Consider the following 24,296-nt stretch of genomic DNA (forward strand, 5'->3'; position numbering starts at 1 on the left):
TCAATTCATGAACTTTTGAATATTAATGATGTTAATTGATGCTGTGATGTGATTGGAAGATTATTACTATTTAAACATTAACGTTCTTGGATATGGTGTTTTGAGGAAGTCTACTGTGTGTAGATGAAAGCGCTCAACCTGAAGTTATCATTAAAAAGAGTGTGTTATTAACCTAGCTCAAGTGTGAAGTCTTGGGACCTAATACCGATGCTATACTAGTGATTTGAATATTGTTTTTGGTTTGGGAACTGTTAGGCTTCACTGGTGTATTTGGTGTATTCCATGAAGTTTACTTCATTGTTGACTGGGGCTCCAGTATGGATACTATTATTTTCTGCCTCATGCTTTCAGTTGTAGAGCCAAAGCCCATTTTCTCCAGGTCCACCACCTGCCTCTTCTTTGACGTGTCTCTTCTCTATTACTAAAGGGAGGATTTGAGTTCTAAGAGCCTGTCAGTTTTCTCTGGTTTGAGTCTCCTATAATCAGTGATTCCCTAAAAGTGTCTAGTTAAATCAGTCACTGGAGCCAGACCACAGTGTAAAGGATCTGGATGTGTAGGACATGGCTCCCCTTGTGTCTTTTCCACTGGACCTGAAGACTGAAGAAGTTCTCTGTCTCATGTTTGAAAAAGGACATTTGTCCATGGAGTTGGCCTCTCCTTTCCAGATCTGTTTGCAAAAGGTATGCTACAAGATGGAACAATCCAGCTGGGTGTTCCCTCCCTAGTATACATTACTTATGATAATACTTCAGCTTTGACACTGTATACCATCTTGAAGAAGCCAAACCAGATGTCTGGTCCCTCTAAGGAATGTTTCCTGTGAGCAGATACTCCAAAATCAGACTTTATAGTTTCAGCAGTTACCCTTAAGAGGAACACCTCTCTTTAAGCTCTATAAGAAGGAATATAAGGCTCTAGACTGCTTTGGGAAACAGTTTTTGCATCATCCACACTGTCTTTGAGGGTGCAGAACTATCTTATTATGCACATGTATTTTCAAAGATAGCTACTGGGTGATATGCAACATGCTGCTGAAGGCTGTCCTGAAGAGTTTTTGAGAAAGATCTTTAAGGTTCAGATATCCACTGTTAGTTTGGTAGGTATGTTACATTTGTTGCATTTAATGTTGTGGAAACAGCTGCCAACCTAGTGGGTTATTGCACTGCTATCCACTGGCAACTGTATCTTCAAGCTAAATCTTATATTCATACTAAGGCAGCCGTCATTGATTCTTCTTTTAATGAGGCCCTGCTCTTTAGGTCTCAAATTAATAAGGATATCAAGGATTTGAAGGCAAAGGCCAGATCCTTACAGCTACATGAGTGAAGTTTCACCCTCTAGCATTCTTTTCCAGAATGCAGATGTCAGAAGATACTGCGGTAGTAACAGCCTTCTGCTGGACCCCATTAACCTCAGGATGGCTTACAGCACTCCTAACTCCCACCTCAGTCATCTTGCTGTGGAAGTGGTGGAGGGACAGTCTCCATTCACACTCTACAAGTTTTCCCTCTCACCAAACAAACATGGACAAGGGATATCATAGTCATAGGTTAACACCTGCTATTGTTTTCTCCACTGTTGCCTTTAAAGGATGTGCCACCCCATCAAAAATGTCAAGCAAGGAAGGAGGTACAAAACTTGTCAAAATAGAGTTATCTAGGAGATCTCTCAGATCCAACAAGAGCTAAAATATTATCCCATGTTCTTTTTAGTTTAAAAAAAAAGACAGGCTCACAGGATCTGAAGTTTCAAGGTCATTTAGTCCAAAGACCATGTATTCCTTGGCAGTGGATACCTTCAGGCCTTACCTGCTTTCTTGAAGAGGAAGAAGCCCATTAATTTTGCAGAGGAAGAAGACCATTAATTCTGCAGTAAACTTGTGAGCATCCATACAGTCATCTAGGTTTAGACTAAAAGAAGATATTGAATCACATTTTTTAACATGCAGTTGAAGTTTATTCTAGAGTCGGAGGAGGAGATGCATGATCAATCTCTCTCCATCATATTCTGTTTATCTTTCGATGAAGGTGTAAATCTCTGCTTTTCCTATTAGCTGAGCTGGCTGACTTATTGAGATATAGGAGGTTAATGACCACAGGCTGTCTAATGGCACAATAAGGAAGGCACATATACCTCCTCTAGTGCCTATAAGACAGAGGAAAGGAGTAGGGCTTCCAGTCTGTACTAGTAACTAAGATTCTTAACATTAAAGATAATTTCTATTAGGAACCTCTGGGGCCTTTTGACTTTGTTGATATGTAGAGTGTGATACCTAACAAATAGAGTATTTTACTATATAATGAGTCTGATCAGTGTTAAATAAAGGGGAGAAATAACCTGTCTGGATCTGTATGAAGTACATTTGGCTATTAGCTGTGCTAAGTAGAAGGATTTCCTGACTACAGTTGCTATGTGATGATCAAAGAAGAGGGAACTGTAGACCCAGGTCCCTAACTGCCTTTTCATTTAGTAAGGGTGTGCTTTCTATACTGTATGTTGTAGGTAATTTCTGTTTCCCAAAAGAAGCAATACTACACTTTTTAGCATTCAGTTTAAATCCATTTTATGTGCATCAGGTATTAAGTAGAGCAAACTCTTTCTGAAGAGTTTAGATTTGGTTAACCAGAGGTCCTAGTTATTATTGTTGAGACTGGAGAAGTAGATGCCTAACAGTATGGAGCTCCCGCCTGAGAGTCTGCACTAGTTACCTTAGCAGTGTTTGAAGAAGTAACTGCCAGAAGAATTATATGGGTGCTGTCTTTCATCCAATTGGCTATACATCTTACCACGTAAGGTTCTATGTTTATGGATTTCATTTTCCAGTTTGAAATCAGGTATTGAATGCATTGCCCAGATCAGGATAAGCTGTATGAAAAGCATGACAACTGTCAACAGCTTGAGTAAACTATTCAAAGAAATAAACAAGGTTTAATAGTCATAATCTTCCTTTTACAAAGCCAAATTGTAAGGGTTAAGCCTAATGACATTTTTAATATCATAGTTAATGGGATTGGTTGTGATACTTTACAGATCAGACTCATAAAGGTGATTGGTCTGTAATTTCCAGGGTCTGTGGTAGGGCCACCCTTTTCGAGGGGCATAATCACAGCATTGCTACAGGATATGGGAACATATCTTGTGGCTATGCTTAGGTTAAACAGTTAAAAGAGAGGTTTGGCAAGTGCCTGTCTGATGCTGTTTAATAGCTATTTTGTTAGCACTCATGGAAGAAGCATTTATTTGTGTTCATAACACGTGTCCTTTAGTCAAGATAGGAGATCTAAGTGATTCTGGGAAGACCAATGTTGGAATATTTTTTTTGCATGAAGTTTGCAAAGAATTTGCGTCCAGGGCTTTGAACTGATATGGGAAGTAAGTCTTTGATTAAGTGAATTTTTCACACCGTACAACATTCTAGAGGGTCTCGTCTAAAGAACTTTCCAACTCCCTTGCTGAGTCCACATATGTGGATGACAAGAAAACCATGTCTTCACAGCTAGACACCCTCCAATCCATCTCAAATGCCTCTATGAATCTGATCTCTCATGCCATGGAGGGTGCTTCTAGAGCCACGAGTTCAGACATTAATGTTCGGAGGCATGCCTGGATGTGCTTATGCGACTTTGCTGAGTCCTTTAAGTCATATTTCATCAGTGCTCCTTTTGATGGTTCAACCCTTTTTGCTCTCAAGATTAAAGAAACTGTCTCCAGGAGTGAACAGGATGGGAAAAACTCTGCCTTAGGAATACATTTTTATATCCCCCCCCAAGGGAGAGACCCGAAAGTGGGAAGAAAGATATGTTACCAAAAATCCCATGAGTTTCTCCCAGGACTCCTGTAAAACTAGATCTCCCTGACGCAGAAGGGGAAACTCTAATAATAGACAGCATCCGTGAGTCCGAGGAAGCCCACAGCATCAAGGCTTCAGAGGTCATTTCACCAAGAAATCTTACTAGTGCTCCTAAGGGATTGCCCTGCTGCTGCACCCTAGAGGCAGTCAAGTCTCATTTAATATAGAACCCTAACCAAACTAAACAATAAACGCAAAAATGAGCGTTTTTTAAAACTAAAAACCTAAAACAACCAAGCATTATTGCAAATGAACAAAAAGACATAAAACCAAAACAAGAATTCAATTTACAAACAGCTAGAAAAACCAAACCTGAACTAGAAACTTTTCACCAGCAAAAATCTGCGATTCTACTGGAAAAATCTCTGACAAAAAATTCTACTGTGAACTTCAGGAAAATCATCTTCTTTAACTTAAATAGAAAAACAGGCTCCAACTTAATAGACTCAAATAAGAATTGCTAAACTCTCCAGACTATAAAACCGCAACTCTTTTTCCTCCAAACTAAAACCTCCTTTCAACTAATTTGATCAACAAACTTCACTATGTGTTAAATTCCACTTCTAATGTTTCACTTTCTCTCTCTAAACCTGTAAACTCTCACCTCAATCTTCTTAAGATTCATTCTGACTCTTCAACAAATAGATATCATTCACAAACTGAAGACCTCTTCTCCTGAAAGTGCCCAAAACCCCTCAATCCTATCCTACTTACCTCCAAGATTGCTCCCTTAGATCCCTACTACATCTGAAACATCTCCTTTCTTATCCACCCACTAAGAAGAGTGGCCCTCCCTCCAACTTGAAAGTCCAAAATTAATCCACCCGCCCTAGCAAAAGAAAAATCATGATCTCATGGCTTAGGTTCCACTTTGTCTCCATGCAAAATCTCTCTCCAAGCAACATGCATGCAAACAACTAGAATTACCACTGTCACACCATAGCCCTTCTTTCTTAGACACTTAACTTGCAAATCGAAACAACAATACTCTCTCTCTCTTCTCTTTCACTATTTCTCTCTAAAGTAAGCTATGATATAGATCAGATCTCTCTCTTCGAACATAATGGTCAATCTCTCTCTTAATAAAAATTCATATCTAATGTAATATTCATTAATTAATAACAGACAACAAGCATAACACACATAAAGTGCAATAACCATATCTCATATCCATTTCCATTTTGTTTTCCCAGTTCTTCCCATTCTCACATTCTTTCTCTTCTCTTTTTTCTCTTTACACTTAATCTGCAGACTGCACAATCAAGCAACAACAATATACGTGCAGATGATGATTTATCTGCTTCAGCACCATCCACTATCTACTGATTCACTACTGACCGAAATACTTTTGAAGAAACATAAACATTTTCTACGGTTTCTCCTTCTAAATTAAAAAAAAACAAAAAAAAAAACCCTCCTCTTCCTCCCCCTCCCCCTTTAAACTTTACCATTTTAACAAATACTGGTACTCTCTGTCTCATCTCATCTGATCTCAACCTGATCTCACTACAAAACTTTTATCTTTCCTTCTTGATCACAACTAACACAAACACATTAACAACAACAACATAGAAGTTTTATAACAGAAAAATACATCAAACCTATTCCCAGCAACTAACTAAAATCAATCATCATCATCATTTATCATCCTCCTCTATATGGCTTCTATCTATTATATAACCTTAAGAACCTTAAAACTTAACAAAACCTTGCAACTAACAAACAACATAGCTCGCCCAAGCCCACTTAAAACCCACCAGACCCACCATTGTAAAACAACTAGGCATAAACTGAAACTCAACTACCTCACTATAACCTTATCAACTCTCAACTCACCTCAACTCACAATTGCCCACAACACCGACGACTACACCCCAATCTCCCTCCCTTACAACAATCTCAACTTAACACTCTCCTCTTCTCAACTGCTCACCTAAACTAAAATCAAAAAACACAAAACAACACAACACAGCACTAATACAATAGGTAGACATTAGCACAGGTAGAAGCTCTCTCTCTTTACCACATACACCTGACCACACATCTTTTCCACTTTCAAAGAAAAACAACAGCATTTCCAAATCATTGGCTGTACGTCCCTGTACACCTCTCTCTTCTCCTTCTTCCTCCCTCTTTTTTCTCTTTCTTTCTTCTATCCACACCTTTTGTTTCTTTTTTTGTTTTGAGATTTAAGTATGTACTTGTTGTACAATTGTGGATATTTAATTATTTGCTTATTGTAAACTTGTTTCTCTTTTAAATTTTCTTTTTCTTTTTTTTTTTTTTGTAATATCTGATTTTAGCTATATCTTAGAGAGTTTTTTTTTTTTATGTAATGTACTTAGTATATGAGTGTTTTTTCTCTCGGCCTCTCTCGAAAATGGACATGTATTCAGCCAGATTAGCCCGGTCAACAAATGTAAAATAAATAAATAAAATAAAAGAGGGGTGAGGCACTTGTCTCTGCACTTAGAGGCCTGGATATCCATCACCAGAGATGTCTAGGTGTGGACAGTTATTATCAGAAGCTACCATATTCCATTTCCCATCTTCTACCAAACATATCAAAGAAGTTACCCAATGTGCCACCCCATCAGAGTAAAGACGCAACATTAGAAATTCAAAAGCTGCTAATAAAAAGAGTCATCCTAAAGGTCCTACAAGACAATTAAGGATTTGGAACTTATTCAGATTTCTTTTTTGTGCCAAAGAAAAATGGGGCCCAAAGACCAATCTTGGACATAAGCCACTTGAACCTGTTTGTCAAACACTTGAAGTTTTGAATAGTCACTGTTCAATCCATTCTTTCACTGTTGTAGAAGGATGATTGGATGTGCTTGACAGACCACCAGGATGTGCATTACCACATCAAAATGGACAGATGATCTGAGAGGTCTCTTTGATTGCAGCTGGAAGCTAGCCATTTTCAGTTCAGGGCCCTGCCCTTTTGTCTCATCACAGTCCCTTGGGTGTTCATGAAGTGCTTGGCACTGGTCACTGCTCACGTTATACTGCTTGGATTCTAGGTGTTTCTCTACCTTGATGACTGGCTCCTGCCCACCTCCACCAAGCATCTTCTGATTAACATCAGAAATTACTTGCTCCATCTCTGCTCCTGTCAAGTCACATCTTTGCCCTACACACGCCCTGGAGTTCATAGGCATACATTTCAATACTGTTTCCCAGATAGCAAGACTTCCACATCTGAGATTGCTCACTCTATAAAATCAAGCATTGAAATTTCTTTCCAGTAGCAAATCAGAGTAGTCAAGTGAAGATAAGCACAAGCCAGTGCTGTACTAGACACAACTGAGTAACTCTCAACCAGGGGATCAATTGATGGTTTGGAAGAATTACTTAAGGTGGAAAATGAAAATGTGCTCACCACAACCACTCACTTTTCAGCTACAACTATGGCAAGGGTGAGTGGCACATAACTCAGCACTCATCTGCACTTTAAATAGCAATTAAATACAACAGAAGAAATAAGAAAACCAACCAGTAAACCACTTTGGAAGAGTCAGTGGCCTTCAGCCACTTAGAAAATGGCAGTAATTAACCTTCTGTCACATGCATAACTGCTACAGTTTCCAATATGGTCTCCAATACCTGGTTAAACAAACTGTTCTAGTTTAAGAAAAAAGTTACTGTTTAGAAGCCCCAAAAATACTTTCAACAACTGTAATTGCAAAACAAAATTAAGTGCATTAGAGTGTTTAATTCTCTGTTGTAGAGAAATGTGGAAAATTTGTCAAAATAGGTTCAAGATTTCACCAAACTAGTGGTCAGATGTGCGCTTCAGAGTAATTCAGCCAAAAGGACAGCAACTCAGAACTCAGCTATGCTATAAATAACAATTACATCAAAGAAAAGAAACAGGAGAACCAACCAGCAAAAAACCTCTGGAAGAGCCAGTCATGTTCAGACAGTTAGAAAATGGTAGCATTTAATCTTCTGTCACAAAAATAACTGCTACAGTTTCCAAGATGGCCCTAACACCTAGCTAAATGAACCAAGAAAAAAAGTAAAACAGTTAGAATTTAAATGTTCTAAAACAGTTCTATCAACAGGAATGATAAAACAAAATCAAGTGCAATATAGTTTTTACTTTCCTGGTATAGAAACACTCAGAAAATAATTCACCAAAATACTTTGAAAATATCTCCAAACTAATGCACAGAGCTGTGGTTTCAGAGTAAAATGGTCAAAAGGACAACTAAGCAACTCAATTTAAACTTAAGTGGCCTAAGCACATATATCCTAAACAAGTATTTTACATGGTAGTTCTTTAATCACTCCTCCCATGCTTATCCAGGAGTGATTGTGTATGTTCTTTGGGCTTCGAGGATGCTGTCTTTCATATAAAGATGGAAGAGCAGACAAGAAGAGTCTTGAGCTACCTAATACAAGACAGTCACTATCGGTTTTGCATCCTTCCCTTCCCTTAATTCTGTCTTCAGCTGTCTATTCATGAAATAGATGCCAAAATAGTGTCAGTTTAGCTGAGGTAGCATATTTTCTGAGTTTTCCCATAATTTGGTAGTGGGCTCCCAGTGGCTGCTTTAACATACATCTAAGAGTTAATAAATCCATAAGGCAATCCTATGCCTAAGCCATAGGTAACTCCATAGTGAGACACATCAATACAGCCCTCACCAGGTAATACAAACAGATGGTCATGGTCAAGTGCCTATCAGGTGCCAGGATTCGCCACATCACACAAACATTCACGTCCTCGTACCACAAATTCACATATGACACAGTCATTGAACATGTGGGTATAAATGACTTGACATGCACTAACCTAGACTATATTAAGAAAGACATGATGGAGGTCTTGGAAAATGTGTCTGAGGCTGGTATGAACCGGGCCTTAAGTAGCATTCTACGAACTCAATAACCAAATGACAAGGAGAAAAAAGTGCCACAAAGTAAACAACTAACTAAACAAAACATGCGGACACTGCTAGTATCCACAGGAAGAAATGCTCAGATGAATCGCACTGTTGTAAATAAAAAAGTTTTAATGCAAAAACAAGTTAAGTGCTTTCATCCATATCAAAAGGACTTCATCAGAACTAATGTTACATCATTAAGCAGATTTAATACTAATTAAAAAGTGACCATATTCACCCAATTAAAATATATAAAACAGCTATATTTTCTAAATAAAACAATAGTAAAGATCAGTAGCAGAAAATTAAAACATACTTGTGCTAAAGTCATTTTAAAAAGTTTAGTAGTAGTTTAAAATCACAAATATAAAGGTTATAGTATAAAAATTATATTGATTGTGCAAAAACTTGATTAATTTCAACTAGTTGTAATGTACTTTTTAGAGATATGCCATCAGCAGCTCTCTATATTCTATTCTAAATTCCCAGGGACGTCCCCTAGGATTGTGTAAAACATTTATAAAAAAAAAAAAAAGACAGATGTTATTGTTGTCTGTGCTTAGTACCTTATGTCTATACAAAGCATTGTTCTCATTGATGGATACGATGTCATAACAGTGCTCTTATATTCTTTTGTGAAAGGTATGCTCAGTTTTGCCAACATAAAATGTGTGGAAAAATCACAAAAGGCTATGTATATTACCCCTTTAGAATAACAGTCCCAGAAATAGTTTAGTCAGTGTTTTCAGTTTTAACTGCCAACACAAATATGATCAAAAGATAATTGATTTCAACAATTAATTTAGCTTCTGGTGTCTTTCAAAAGTGATCAGTATATATCAGACTGGGAAGAGATGGTAGATAATCCTAATTGCTTTTCCAATGATTCCTGCACCTCTCTCCCAAGGCTTTCGTATATTAGCTAAATTCTTCTTGTCCCCATACAAACTTTTTAGGCAATGTCAGTCTTCTAAAGCATGTAGGATAACTAAACAGAATCTAGATAACATTAAGTTATTGCTGCTCAACACTAGGAGCCTTAACAAAAAAAACTCTACTTCTAAAAGCACTCCTTAATCTGGAAAGCATAGAGCCATATACATAATTACAGAGATCTGGTTCAAGACCATTCAAAGCACTCCAACAAGTGCAGAGTTTCAATACTTAGGTGTCTCCGTACTCTAAAAAATCCTTCATCTCCAGACTCATTAGAAAAGATGACGCAGAACTCCAACATGTCCAACTTGCTATTAACAAAACCCCTTATTATATCATACCTAACCGTAGGACTTCTCTATGAACTACTCATTCCATACTTCCTACCTAACTACTATGGAGTTCCTACATATTAAGTAAAACACCATTCTCCTAGGAGACTTCAACTATTCCTCTTTAAACTGGGAGACATGTGCATGCTTAAACATATATGTCCAAAGATTTCTGGACTTCATCAATGCAAACTCCATTGCACAGTTAGACTGCACCCCAACCAGTGGTGATAAAATCCTGGACTTGGTCCTTACCAATATGCGACAGCTTTGCTCTCCACCAATTGTAACTTCCTCCCTGGTCAAATCAGACCACATTTCACTCAAATTCACCATAAGACTGTAGCTGATGAATCTTCCAGTACCTTGGTATTCAGAGATTATGTGAAAGTTAATCTACTAAAACTGACTGATGACCTGGCTAAATTCAAGAGACCCTTCCATCTTGATGACCCCATTGTTTTCTGGAATTCATTAATTACAATGCCCTGGACCAGCTCTTTCTTACCCCCACTAGAGGTAGCAACAACCTTGACCTGGGCATTACTAACATGGGATGACTGTTGCTCTACACCAACAGTCAACTCCTCCCTGGTTAGATACAACCACAAACTAATCACCTTGGAGATCCACATCCCCCCCCCCCCCCCACAAAGGTAACCACTATAAAAAAACTTCTCCAAAGCTAACTTTGGATTCCTAAAAACAGAGGGGGCTAACTTCACAACATACATGCAAATGGAGAATAGTTGCATGACTGCTGAATCATACACCAGTGCAGTGTACGAACATGTACACAAATGCATGGATCTCTCCATACCCAATAGAACCAAGATTGGAAAAACTTCCTAATCAGCCTCAACAAAAAGTTGAGATCCCTCATCTAATCCTCTAAAGCTAGCTATGAAAACAGAATTGTGGCAGATAGTAAAGACAACCACAAGGCCTATGAAGATAGGTGAAGGCTGCCAGCCTAGCCAGATAGAATTTTATAGATAATTCTGTCATTTGTAAATATTAATGTGAGCCACAGGCTTGTTCTCTTAAATGTGAAAAGACTGCATTGGATATTGAACTGCAAAAATGTAACAACAGTGCACTCTGCTGTAAGAAAGCTAAGTGAAGCATTTCATGACTGTCTTTGATGTCAAAATTCGGAGCTGATATGTCTAGAGGGAGACATCCTGCCTATTGTTTTAAGACCAGAGTTAATGGCTTGAATTTGCATGTATAAATGTCCTTTAATGCTCTGGTTCCTGACCAGGTGTAAATCATTAAATGTAGTTTCTATTAGCCTGGGAACACCAGGGAAGTGTGAATAATGATGTCATGTGAAGCAGCTCTTTAAAGAGAGAGAATCAGAGAGCTCAGAACATTTTGTCTTGATAACATACAGCATTGCTAGCACTGCTTTGCTCTAGATGTAAGTTATTTAGAACTGTGTTTTCTCTTAGAAATAGCTAGGAATTAGGAAGATTCGACTAAGTGCTTTTCTTTGTTGATGTCAGAACTTTTCTACGGTATTATTTTAAGTATTTCTCTGTGACCTCTGAACTCTTGACTAGCACTGTGTAGTAAGAAGTATTGTCTTGTGTTTTTATTATTTATTATTAAATATTTTAAATCTTTCAACTGTGGCTGTTTTGTGTAGAGTTAATTTAAGCTCTAGAGTACATTGCATGTATACAGTGATACTGTACCAAGTCACTTTAATATGCCTTGACTGTTCAATCACACTTACCATTTGGATAATAATATTTCACAGTAATAATTGGACACCCTTTCAGAAGGGCCTTTGAGTAGCTGATATTAGTAGGTGGTGGCAGCTGGTACAACCTTTTAGACTAGGCAGAAAAAGGGCACAGCTGGAGAACCTGTGCCAGCCTTCCCCAGGAGTGTCTGTGTGGTTGTATATAACTCTTATCTCAAAGTGTGTGTGTGTCAGCTACTTGGCCAGGGACAAAAAGCACTGGTTGGACAGAGAGGGTGCTGGAGGTTTTAACTTGCCCACTAGGCTGAAATTTGGACCCTATAGCTGAGCCAGTGGGGAGTCTTATTGGGGACCTGGAGAGAAAGGGAGAAACCAGCCCCAGACTGACTGTGATCTCTGTGTGCTCTTAAGGGAAATTGTATTTTACTGTGAGTGTGTGTGCATGTGTGTGTGTGTGTGTGTGTGTGTGTGTGTGTGTGTGTGTGTGTATTTATTATCCTTTCCCTATATGGATGTCCCTCACTGGTGTTAGTGGTGAGGATTAAGGCTCCTTGGTTGCTGGGCCAGTGCATGGGGCATCACAAGACATTCTATAGTTATGTAAAGAATCTCCACGGCAATACCCAGATTTGCTCTGAGCTACTGCACGATGGTACCTCCTATACTGAGCCAACACATATTGCCAATGTACTGGCCGGCAGATTCAGTGCCAACCTTACCCCCCCAAAGGACCAATCACAATACCAGTAGATTGTCAGGTACCCAGTATTACTGCTGCACAGGTTAAAACAGCACTGTCCAAGGCCAAGAATACAGCTTCTATGAGACCTGACAATATCCCTGGCTGCGTTCTACATGAACTACAGAGTGAACTGGCACCTCACCTGTGTGCTCTGTTCAATCTCAGTCTCACCTCAAGCTTTGTCCCTACTGAATGACACACTGCTACAGTTATCCCTCTCCACAAAGGAGGAGTGACCACAGACCCTGGGAACTATCGTCCCATTAGCCTGTTGAGTCTGATATGCAAAGCTATGGAACACATCATCATGGACCTAATAAACAAGGATATAGGGAATCTCCAAACTCTGGATCCCACACAGTTTGGTTTTGTGAAGGGTAGATCATGCCTGCTCAACTCGGTCGACTTCTTTGAGTCAGTCACCAGAGCTGAGAATGAAGACATCCTACCTTGAGACATGTACAGCCTACCTTGAGCTGGCCAAGGCTTTTGATACCATTCCCCACTCAGGAATCATAGAAAAACTCACTGAACTACAGTGTGAAAGTAGCTGACTCCAAGTCAGACTGCCAACCAGTCACGAGTGGAGTCCCACAGTGTTCGGTCCTGGGTCCTCTACTGTTTAGTATCTACTACTCTGAGGTCCAAGCCAACATGAAGGGACTCTGGCTGACAAAGTACACAGACGATTGCAAGCTGGGAGCTATTATTAACTCCCCAAGTGATGTTGACATTCTACAGAAAGGCCTCACTGAGACCAGTGACTGGTGCCAGAACCATGGCCTTAAGCTCAATGCCAAAAGATGTGTCATCATCCCCTTTGAGAAAAACCCAATTCCCATAAATTACCACATCAATGGTAGTCCACTGAACACAGAAAGCATTATAAGAGATCTGAGAACAGAGGTTGACAGCAACCTCTCTTTTGGCCACCACATTGCCACTGTGGTCAGAAAGTCATTCTATGTTGCAGATCTCATTACTAAGGGTTTTGCATCCAGGAAGAAAGAGGTCATTGTCTCCCTCTACTCTTCCCTCATTAGGCCATTCATCAAGTACAATGTCCCATTTGGCATGTACCTCACTAGACACCTGCAACAACTGGAGAGGCCGCAAAAATACCCCACAAAGAGGATCCTGGGCCTTAAACACTTGTCCTATATGGACAGACTCAAAAAAACTCCAACTATTCTCTGTCTCATATCGCCTACTTAGAATTGATCTCTGATTGACTTACAAAGCCATGTCTGACCCAGCTCTGTTAGAAATATTACATCTAAAGAAATCTCAATCCCTCCACACCATACACTCCAACGACCTCAACCTCATTACCACAATCTATAGAACATGTTGGAGGGACAGGTTCATAACCCAGAGACTGCCCATGCTATAGAATAGAATTCCCATACATGTCAAGCAGAGCACCTCACTAGCCCTCTTTAATAGAAATCTTGATGAGTGGATGGGAAATAGAAAATTCAAACTGGGGATCACTGCAGTGGCTCTACTTGACAGAGGCACTGGGAACTAAGGTCAGGTGGCACGATGCCAGGGTAATCCTATGGGCTAGGCTTGTAAAGGCTCCAGGGCCATTAGCCTAGTACACACCTATGAACCTATGATTCTATGCACATGGAAATTGCTGTATAGATGTATGTATTCTCCTCAGAAATAAATACAATGCCAAATTCAAAAATAAAACCCTGTGGTGGAACCCAAATATAAACCAGCTCTACAAAAAATAAAAAAAACTAATTGCATGCCAAAATAAATCTAATTCTCAAGATGCTACATACTTTCTAAATAATAAATAAGGAACTCTGGACCCTGGCTAAAATCAGCCTAAGCCAGACGCAGGGTTACCATAGCTACCCAGGTGAACAATAACCTCAAAGCCTTCTTTAATTATGTTAAAAAAATCTCAGAAATAATGCCCAGCTGCCCAGCACTGTGCAGAGCTAATAGCAAATGATACCACATACTCAGACCCAGAGGACATGGGCATTCTACTAGCAGACAAATTTAGCTCAAACTTCACTTCCTGTCCCATCCAGTATTCTCAGATCACATTCACACACCTACCCTACCACTTAAGATCTCCCAAGAGCAAGTTCTCAAGGTATTATCTAAGGCCAAGAACACTACATCTATGGGATCAGATAACAAACCAGGCTGCCTACTGGTCAACCTGAAACATGACTTGTCTGATCCTCTACAGAAGTCATTCAGTATCAGCCTCAAAACAGTCTTTCTGCCAGTTGAATGGAGGACAGCAACCGTCACTCCCTTGCACAAAGGTGGGTCTTAAAGGGATCTGGGTAATTTAGACCCATACGCCTAACCAGTCTCATCTGTAAGGCTATGGAAAGTTGTTGTTGTTGTTGTGTCTTTTGGCTTTTCCTGGGGAACTCGGTCCGCTAATGAGTTGATTTTAACCTTCAATGAAGGCAGGCCCATTCACGCATGTCTTCACGCAGAAGACGATCTAGCTGAGAATCGAACTGTACAGCTTCTTACTGTGAGGCAACAATGCTAAATGCTACCGCAGCACCACCACCACTTATCTGTAAGGCTATGGAAAGTATCATTATGGAATTAATAAATAATGATACAGGTAACCAACAGACCCATTCCAGTAGGGATTTGTCAAGAGCAGGTCCTTCCTATTTAATGTGGTCAACTTCTTTAAAAAAGTTACTGACGTAATGGATGAGGGCAAAATATACCACATATCTAGACCTCACAAAGGCATTCAATACCTTCCCACACACTCAAGTATTGTAGAAAAACTATCACAGTGAAATATCAATTCATAAATAACTCATTGGATAGCAAATTGGCTCAAAATAGAAACCTAGAAGTTAGGGTAGGCAGCTCTGCCTCTTCCAAAAGATTTGTCACTAACAGTGTACCCCAGTATTCAGTCCTTAGGCCACTCCTCTTTGATGTTTATTTCTCTGAAGTGAGATCTAATGTTTAATGGTTTGTGGTTGACTGCAAATTGAGTGCCATCATAAACTAACCAGAGATCACTAAGATCCTCCTAGAGGCCCTTTTCCCAAACAAATAGCTATTGTCAAAACCATGGACTAAAATGAAATCTCAAGAAGTATATAATTATATCTTTTGGCAAGTATGATTTTCCTTGTAACTATCACATTGACAAAGCAACCCTAAAAATTAGTCCTGTAGTTAGGGATCTGGGAACGTACAGTATGTCAATACTGAACTATCCTTTGATCGCCATTTATCCACTGTTATAAGGAAGCTCTTTTTCATTGCACAGCTTATATCTAAGGGTATTGCTTTTAGATCCTAGGGTGTAATAATTCCACTGTACTTGGTACTCATTAGGCAAATCATTGAGTATAACGTAGTATTTGGTATGTATCTGACCAAACAATTGCCACAGCTGGAATGACCACAATGCCTTCTCACTAAAAAATCACAGGCTTAAATTGCAAAAACTATGCAGACCATCTCAAAACCTTGCCCTTCTTCTCAGTATCATAGAGGTTATTGAGAGGCAGCCTGTGTCTCATGTCTAGAGCTTCAACAGAACTTATTCTGTCAGACCTATTGCACATTTGCAAGTCCAGTGGTATCATAAACATGCACTCAAGTGATCTCAGTCTCTTTTGCAAAATAAATAGAACATGTTGAAAGAATATGTATGTATCACAGAGAATACCACTTCTATGGAATCGTCTTTCATTGCATATAAAACAAAAGTACTTATCCTACTCTATTCAAACTAAATTTGGATGAATGGATGGGTACCTGCAAATTCATCCCATTTAGCACCCCTATCCCCCAATGGATAGGGAAAATTTGTAAATGTCCCAACTTATCCTTGTACAGACCATTTTGGATTATTTATGCAAAATATGAGGGTTAAAACTACCATGGGAATGTAAGGCTAGGCTTCTTAAGATCCTCTCAGATCAATAGTCTAGTAAGTACCTGTGAACCTATAGAGCCTTATGGAGTATATGGCACATTTTCTGCATGCCTGGCACTCCTTACAGATCACTGTGAACAGTGCAAAGTCTTGGCTGGTATCAACTAAGGTGTAACTTTCACAACTGAACCCTATATGGCAGGATGTGTTGGGCACTATTGCATATAGGAAGGCTTCAGAACATCTTACTAGCAGTACACTGTCTTCTTCTACTGCCACTTGTCTTAGCCAGCAGCATGCCTCTTGGATTTTAGATTGATGACAGCACCTGCTTTCCTCTAATCTCTTGCCAGGTATCACATTCAAATTATGCAGTGGATGGTAGGAATACACTGATCACAGGAGAACAATCCCTTAAATGTAGTAGTGAAGCCTTCCAAGATCTACATGGGGCACATGGCTTGATGGACTGACTGTTTGGCCTACATTCTGATTGAAGACCATTTACTGTAACATATGTGATGATAGTACTTGCCACATAAAAGTAATCCCCTGGGCTGTGCCCTGTGAGGGTGGATGACAGAGTTTATGTGATAAAACCAGGAGTCTCTCTTATAGATTCAAAATCCTAGAAATAAGGGACGTCCAAGATGGCTGCTCATTGAGTAACAGCTTAATTTCAGCTCTCCCAGTGTGAAAACAGAAATTCAGAAGAGAGAAGGATGGTAAACTTATATTTTTGGGTACATTTCAGTAACTGGCTAGTAAGTGGACTGCCTAGATGCCAGCAAAAAAGAAATTCAGAGTACCTAAAGGAAAATCAATCACAAAAGGTGAGAAAAAACACTAACTGGGAAAAATTCTTCAGCTGTTCAGAAAAAAGCAGTATAAGCTCCAGCTTTGGTGCAAGACATGACTTCTAGTAACCTAAAGGAAAAATAAGTCAAATGTACTCAGAGCTGATTAAATTAAACAAAACACTGATGAACTATATCAACTGAAATAACAAAAGGCTGGAAAAAATGGAAGCTTTAAACAGATATTGAGTTGAGGTGATAAAACTACAAAAATCAGAGGATGAAATGAAGAAAAGACTGTCTGAATATGAGACTGCTCAAGAAGAGAGGTTTCAAACAATAATAGAATTAGAGGACAGAGCTCGTAGAGAAAACCTGAGATTTCCTGCTGCACCCAAGAAGCTGGAAAGAAAAGACTATATTCATTTTATGAAAGTACAAATAAGCAACTGGACTGGTATTTAACATCAGGAGTTGTTAACTGAAAGGGCACATTGTGTATGTGCTCCAAATCTGGCCATGACAAAGCAACCTAGACCTTTGATAGTAAAGATGCAATCCTAACAGCAGGAGGAATTGATTCTGACAAACTGTGGCAGAATGACAAATTACTAAAAGTGGGAGACAGCAGAGTGTTTGTGGAAAATGATTACTCACTGTGCACCAGGAAGAAGAGTAAATTTATTTCACTAATTGGAATGTTGAGAAGCAGACATGAGATTCAAACTGCTGTACCCAACCATCTTCAGAATATTCTTTCCTGGAGGGACAAAATCAGTTTTTGATGCAGAAAATGCTAAGGAAGTAATGCAAAAGTTTGTCCAATAAAAAGTGAGCTGTGAAACAGAGGGAGAGTCTGCTTCTTGCTCTTCGGGTAACAAAGACCACAGAGAGACTGTGTCAGTAAAACCTTTTCGAATGTTTCAATGGAAAATGCTTGAGATACAGAAAAAAGAACAAGAGCTGACTAGAAGAGCCAAGAGTACATTGGAAATGAAGCAGAGACTGGATTTGGGAATTGGAGATAAACAGGAATAAAACCAGCAACTTGGAAATTGACAAAGAAATGTGGAATTAGAAAGTATTAATTATAAATAAAATTCAAGGCAACTGTAGTGACGATGTGACCTTTTAATAATAACTGATAACAACACTTAACGAAATAATAAAACAACAGCAATACTTGAAACAAAATTGTAATCTAGTACACACTAAGCGCTTTCACCCATCCAATCTGTGGGTGTATTATATTATATTTGTAAAACATGACAGAATAAGAAAACCTGGAAATACTGGACTTTTTTGACTTTGTTAAACTTGTAGGGGACGCTAAAGCATATGCCATACTTCATGTCATTAATGTTTGAAAGAATACTTAGGAATGGGGAAGAGGAAGGAGAGAGTTAACTGTAAGTAAAACAAATTTTTGTTCTTAACAGTAGTAGTATTTTCAGTTATTTTCAAGTGTAATGGGGGCACTAAAGTAAACAGCTGCCTCTATTTTTTTCCACTTTCTTTCTCCTTGTTCAGTTTTAAGAAATGTAGGCACTCCAATGTATAAAAAAAAGAAACAAAAAGAAGAATAAAAGTCTGGTCCAAACAGTATAATGCAAGAAAAATGTATGTGCTTTTTCTCATTCTTGCATAGTGGAATGACTGGGTTAAGGCCCTTGGCTTGATCTAGTAACAAGTTTTAAGAGAAAGAAAATAAAAAAGAGCATTAACTATAATAAAGATTTCCTCTAGCAAATTAATACATGTTTGTAGAAGCAACTCTGTATCTGGTTCTAATGTCTCCATGGAAACAATCTGATAAAGAGCAATACAAACAGAATACTTTGTTCTTTCAATGGCAAGGAGATAATGTTTTCTAAAAGCTTTAAAATGTTTTCCCAATCTGAGGGAACAATAAAGATAAGACAAAACTGGGTAGCACTTAACAGAAACACAGGCTGTTCAATGGGTCTTGGCATGCATAACCTTCATTTTAGGTTAACCCAAGTCAGTGAGTATGGCAGTCCATTTGCATCAATTGTTCCTATTAGGAGTGTAAAACTTCAAGATTTGAAGATGTACCAAGTTTAATGTGTTAGTATTAAGTTAACAGGTTTTATGGGTGTATTTTTTGTTTGAGGGCTTTCAATAAAATAAAAAAAGGGTTTTGTAAGATGTGACATAGGTTGAAGCTGATATGACAAACATTCGTGTGTGCATGAAACACAAAATATGGAACTAGTTAGTTAAAAATCTGTTACACTTAAAAGGTGGGAATAACTTTTTAACATAATGACACTTTCTATATTATCTTAATGTGGAAATGGTCTCACAGATATATATAAAAAAGAAACAGTGAACTATATTAAAATGTAGAGTGCAAATAGTTATACAGGAGAGACATTTGGAAAGAAATGAACACTTTAATTTAATAAAGAAAGATTTTCAGAATGGTTATTCAGTGGAATACCTGAGACAAAGGAAAAGAGGAGTATTTATATTAATTGCAAGAGGAGCTCCAATAGTGATAGAAGAGGATAAAAATATAATAATGGTAGATTTGTAGTACTAAGGGTCTGCTGGTAAGGTAGGAGGATTACACGGGCATGTACTTATATTTCACCTAAAACTGCTATAGTGAAGCTTGAAATGATCAGCTTTCAGCAGGGAATATCACTTATAGGTGGAGACTAGTATTTGATTTACAACAATGAAGATATGTCTAGTGGGCCCAGAAGGGAAATATAACAAAGGAGGGCAGATTTTTGAAGAAATTAATGAAAACATTTGGCATAGAAAATGTGAATTCATTAGTAGACATTCAGAGTGACTTTACATATTATTCCCCAAGATACAAAAACTGGGCTAGACTAGACAGACCTTACATTTCACAGGAACATGTGCATCCAATAACTATTACAGATCATGTGCTTATAATAACTAAAATAAAAATAGATAGTAATGAAGTAAAATGAGACACTGGTGCTTTCCCACTTATCTGTCAAAAAGAGAGGAAGTTAAGGAATGGGTAGTGGAAATTATTCGGGAGTTATTAGAGAAGATAGAAATGTCTTCTGAAAATATAGCTAGGGAGTGGGATAATTACAATGGAGTTTAAAAATAGGGTAGAATAAAAGAGAGAGAAGGTTAAGAAGCACCAAGAATTATTTAGAGGGATTGACAAATGTTAAAGTATTGTAGAACAGGTGGAGTCTCACAGAACAAGAAGAGGAACAATTGCAGAATGATAAACAGAAAATAAGGGATTACCTCGATAATATGCAAGAGTTTAGAAAGATTTCTATTAAGCAACTGTTTTTGGTAATAATTCCAGAGCACAGAAAGTTTTAGCACAACGACTCAGACAACAGAAAATAGAAAGGGTTGTTGCTAAGCTTAGGGAGCCTATAACAAGAGATCCTGTAGATGTACTAGAAATATTTTGGAAATTTTATGAAGGTCTGTATAAAGCAGAGAAATATGGAAATCAGTACAAATGGAAGAATTAAATATGCCAAGGTTAGAGGTAGATGAGGCTCAATTGCTAACAGGCTAGGAGGAGATGAAATAAAAATGGTGATGTATAACCAATCCACAGGAAAATTCCCAGGAATAGATGGTATTCCTGTGGAAGTTTGGAAGCTGGGAGGGAAAAAACTAAAAAAGATCTGGAAGGTTTTGTTTAACAGCATTTTAAGAGGAGGAGAAGCACCAACATCCTGGAAGAAAGCGGTGCTGGCTGTAATACCTAAAGAGGCTATGGAGCCATCAGCTCCAGCTTCATACTGGCCCATTCCAATCCTAAACCATGATTATAAAGTGCTTATGTCTGTAATGGCTAAAATAATGGCAAAAGTGATGCCAGAATTGCTAGATATGGATCGACGTGGTTTTGTGGAGGGGAGGCAAACATTTGACAAAATTAACAGAAAATTGATGATCCAGAGGGAAGCATAATACAAGAAAATACACTGTTGCTGGTGGGTCTTGATGCAGAAAAAGCATTGACAGAGTAAGCTGGGAGTTTATGAGTAAGGCTATGGAAGCATTTGTATTCCCTGATAAAATTATAAGGTTGTTAGGAGGATGTATGAGGGATTGTAGGTGAAAATTAAAGTGGGTGGGTTCCTCTCTGATAATTTATTTTTGAGCAGAGAAATCAGGCAGAGGGTGTCCTCTTTCCCCTTTATTTGCTTTACATTTAGAACCATTGGTAAAGAAAATAAGGGACTCAGAAATTCAAGGATATAATTGGTATGGTAGTCAAGAAAAGCTGGCTGTATCTGCAGATGATACTATTTTATACCTGATAAAAGCAGAAAAGTACATTTCAGTGTTGTGGAACAGTTTGAGGCAGTTTCATATATTTTTGGAATACAAAATTAATGAAGCTAAAACAAAGGCAATAGCTGTAAATTATGTTCACACACACACACACACACACACACACACACACACACACACACACAAATTGGTTCAGCAATATCCATATTTTTGGCGACATGATAAAATGATGTACTTATGAGTATGGATTGAAAAGGATTCTGGTGTGGCAGCTAAGGATATGTGTAAAGTGACTAAACAAAAGATGGTTTACTATCAAAAGTGCGAACGGCACTCCGTTGACTGTCATATACTCGAACATGGAAGGTCATAATCGGTAATGTTGAAGACAAAATAATCAATCTAGGAATGGTTTTAACATGGGTCGAGGTAGGGGAGATGTTTGTAGTTTGGAATAATACTGAACACCTACCTCGACCCATGTTAAACCATTCCTAGATTGGTTATTTTGCCTTCGACATTACCGATTACGACCTTCCATGTTCGAGTATATGACAGTCGACAGAGTGCCGGTCGCACTTTTGATAGTAAACCACAAAAGATAATACAAAATCTGAGAAATTGGAAGCTTTGTTATATGAATATGGATAGCAAGATATAAGCAGTGAAAATCTTTTAGTCCCTTTAGTTTTATATACAGGTCAGGTGTATTTTTATCAACCAGAAGAGAAGTTGTGGATAGCAATTAATAAAGAGCTGAAAAGATTTTATCTGGGAGGGGAAGATGCCAAGAATCAAGTGAGATAAGATGATTCTTTCAACTGAGCAGGGCTGTTTGGGATTACTTGATTTGGAGGGGTATTTCAGAGCTACACCGTTAAGACTCCTACACATAGTACAAGAAGAAACCTATAATTCAAAGTGGAAAGGAATGATGATGATACAGGGGGAAAGCTCAAGAAACACGGAGAAACTGTAATTTTGGATGCAGATCCTTAAGGAGAATAACAATAACCATACAGAATATTATATTCATAGAGTAGCAGAAAGATTTCTAAGAACTAAGCCAACACAGGAATGGAGAAAGGAGATTCTGCCCTTAGGGATGACTACAATTAGGGATACAGACAACAGGCAAGGGGGTGGAATTTATTGGAGAACACTGGCAAAAGAACTGAGGTATTTGGAGCAAATAATTAGAGAGGGAAAGGTAATAGAATGGGGAGAGGCCAAGCAATTTATTTGGACAGCAGTCCCTATCAAGGACTGATATCAGAGCAAAGAGAAAGAAATAGGGGGATCCTAAGTGAAAGACCGCTACTGGTAGAGTTTTTAGCAGAGTCTAGAAAAGAAGCTGCTGTTGTAAAAGGAATAATTAATTATATAAAATACTGCATTATAACTATAAGAATCAATAAGAGGAGGTTAGAAATGATTGGGCTGAGAGATTGGATAAGCAATTAAGAAAGAAGCTATGAAAGGATATATGCATGTCTCCCAAATATGGAACAAAGTTCAGAAGATTTCAGATCTTTGCTTGGAAGTGTTTACATAAGTATTTTTATACCCCAAGTAGACTTCCAACAATTTTTCCCCAGGTAGACAGCAAATGTTGTAGGTGTAATAGGAAACAAAGATAACTGGGAACATATTTTCTGGGTGTGTAATGAATTAGCAGACTTTAAAAATTCCCTGCAGACTACTCTGTCACAGAGTTACTGGGTGAGCAAATTGGTGTAGCTAAGGAAATTATTTTTTTTTGCTATGGTACAAAGGTCTTGCAATTACTGGAAAATGGAAATCAAAGTCTAAACCAATTGTACTTAAAGCAGTGAATTTAGTAAAAGATGAAACAACTGGAATTGGGATTTTTAGAAAAGTGTAGGTGCAAATTACATAGAAAAATGGGAATTGTGGGAATAGATGCAAAGGAAGAATGAGGTTTAAAAGAAGGCAGAATTTGAATGAGCTGTGTAGTTTGTTAATGACTGGATGGATTATAAGTGATGTATAATGTTTGCAACTTAAATAGTTTGTAATGTATAATGTTTGCAAATAAAATTATGTCAGTATGCTTTATTTTCATTTATATAAATGTATGATTGCATATGTCATATGTGATAATTTAATAAAGATGTTTATTGTTTAAAAAAATCCTAGAAATTAGAGCAGCTTTTCTCTGTTTATAAACTATGTAGAAATTCATTACCCAGGAACAGATTTCCATTCATTTCAATGGTACTGCAGTAATTTGGGAGACTAGCAAGCCAGGGAGAAACTCAGTCTTATGCTTCATAAATATAGTCCATGAGATTTGGACCTTTGCATACAGTTGCTTCTTATCTGTGATCCATATTTCCAGGGAAGCCAGTTGCTTAGTGTACTGGTCCAATCATTACATATTCATGCGTCATGAGTGATTCCGGAGTCCCTCCATGACTAGAAAGTGCTTAATAAAGGGATCACATGCTTGCATTCTTCCTGCCTTACTTGTCAGTACCAAATATCACACTCATTTTTCTTTGGTTCCACTGCACAGTGCCTGAACTTAGGATGCTCTAACACAACCCTGGCCTTAGGGTCTACTGTGCACTTTTAGCCTGTTTCCTTTGATAATGAAGTTCCATCTGAAAGCAAACCTGTTTGAGGCCAATATTATTCTTGTGGCCTCTACTTGTCCAGACAGATGTAGTTTTCTATGGTCTTGTCATTTCCAGTGGACACATCCATCCAGCTCTTCCCCATCTGGATTTCTATGCGCTTAAGATGATAGCATGGTTGCTTTACTTTCAGTAGTAGCCAGGTCATTTTTTGTTTTTTTTGTTTTTGCCTGACCAGATGGTTTGCATCTTG

General features: G+C 38.3%; 1 protein-coding gene across 1 annotated transcript in view; it reads left to right on the forward strand.

Annotated features, from left to right (window-relative positions):
* Nucleotides 1-24,296, forward strand: part of LOC122792741 (proprotein convertase subtilisin/kexin type 5-like) — a 104,033-nt gene that overhangs the window by 58,068 nt on the left and 21,669 nt on the right. The gene's annotated exons all lie outside the window — the stretch shown is intronic.

This window comes from Protopterus annectens, chromosome 2.part0 (assembly GCF_019279795.1).
Source record: "Protopterus annectens isolate FY-2018-M chromosome 2.part0, PAN1.0, whole genome shotgun sequence".
Classification (NCBI taxonomy): Eukaryota; Metazoa; Chordata; order Ceratodontiformes; family Protopteridae; genus Protopterus; species Protopterus annectens.